Raw genomic sequence first — 1,927 nt, 5'->3', positions numbered from 1 at the left:
CCCTGGCTAGGAAAAAGGATTCCCTTCCCCCTTGAGCTTCCCAGGTGAGGTGATGCCTCGCCCTGCTTCAGCTCTGGCTGGTCAGGCTGCAACAGCTGACCAGCACTGATTGTCTGGCACTCCCTAGTGAGACAAACCCAGTACCTCAGTTGAAAATGCAGAAATCACCTGTCTTCTGTGTTGCTCCTACTGGGAGCTGAAGACTGGAGCTGTTCCTATTCGGCCATCTTGCTCCACCTTGTTTTCTGAACTTTTTATGTTTGGGGGTACATGCATAGGTTTGTTACCTAGGTAAATTGCATGTCACTGGGGTTTGGTGTACAAATGGTTTCATCACTCAGGTAGTAAGCATAGTAATAATATCCAACAGGTAGTTTTTAGACCCTCATCTTCCTCCTACCCTCTCCCATCAGGTAGGTACCAGTGTCTATTGTTTCCTTCTTTGTGTCCATGTATATTTAATGTTTAGCTCCCACTTAGAAGTGAGAACACGTGGTATTCATTTTTCTATTCCTTAGGATAATGGCCTCCAGCTGCATCCATGTTGCTGCAAAGAACATATTTTTTTTTCTGGCTTCATAGTTTTCCATGATATATATGTACCACATTTTCTTTGTCCAGTTCACCAAATATGCATATCTAGGTTGACTCCATGTCCTTATTTTTGTGAAAAGTGTTGTGATGAACATATGCATGCATGTGTCTTTATGTTACAACAATTTATATTCCTTTGGGTATATACCCAGTAAGGAAATTGCTGGGTCGAATGATAGTTCTAAGTTCTTTAAGAAATCTCCAGGTTGCTTTCCACAGTGATGGAACTAATTTACATTCAGCAGTGTATAAGCATTCCTTTTTCTCTGCAACCACACCAGTAACTATTATTTTTTTGGCTTTTTAGTAGTAGCCACTCTGACTAGTGTAAGATGGTCATTGTGGTTTTGATTTACACTTCTCTAATGGTTAGTAATGTTGAGCATTTTTTCACATGCTTGTTGGCCGCATGTATGTCTTCTTTTGAGAATTGTCTGTTTATGTGCTTTGCCCATTTTTTAATTGGGTTGTATGTTCTTTGCTTAAGTTCCTTATAGATTGTGGATATTAGACCTTTGTCAGATGCATAGTTTGCAAATATTTTCTCCCATTTTGTAGCTTGCCTGTTTACTCTTTTGATAGTTTATTTTGCTTTGCACAAGTTTTTTAATTTAATTAGGTCCCACTTATCAAAACAATTTTGTTGCAATTGTTTATGGAGTCTTCAGCATAAAATATTTGCCAAGGCCTATGTCCAGAATGGTATGTCCTGCATTTCCTTGTTGGGTTTTTATAGTTTTAGGCTATAAACCCTTTACAATTTAAAGCTTTAATCGATTTTGAGTTAATTTTTTTATATGGTAAAAGGTAGGGGTCTAGTTTCATTGTTCTGCATGTGACTAGATAGTTATCCCAGAGCCATTTATTGAATAGAGAGTCCTTTTTCCATTGCTTGTTATTGTCAACTTTGTTGAAAATCAGATGGTTACAGGTATGCAGCTTTACTTCTGGATCCTTGAGCCTGTTCAATTGGTCTATGTGTCTATTTTTTTGGTACCAGTACCATGCTGTTTAGATTACTTCAGCCTAGTAGTATAATTTGAAGTTGGGTAGTAAAATGTTTCGAGCTTTTCTCTTTTTGCTTAGGATGGCTCTAGCTATTCATGTTTCTGGCTATTCTGGCTTTCTTCTTGTGGCTGATGTGAATGGAATTGTCTTCTTGATTTGGGTCTCAGCTTGGATATTACTAGTGTCCAAGTATTACATTAGTATTATAGAAATGCTACTGACGTTTTGTGCATTGATTTTGCATCCTGCAACTTTACCAGAATTGTTTCTTAGATCTAGGAGCCTTTGGGCAGAGACTATGGGGTTTTCTAGGTATGGAAGCATA

The sequence above is a fragment of the Colobus angolensis genome, unplaced genomic scaffold (assembly GCF_000951035.1).
Source record: "Colobus angolensis palliatus isolate OR3802 unplaced genomic scaffold, Cang.pa_1.0 Scaffold367, whole genome shotgun sequence".
NCBI classification, from domain to species: domain Eukaryota; kingdom Metazoa; phylum Chordata; class Mammalia; order Primates; family Cercopithecidae; genus Colobus; species Colobus angolensis.
The sequence above is the reverse complement of the archived record's forward strand: the minus strand, read 5'-3'. Positions refer to the sequence as shown.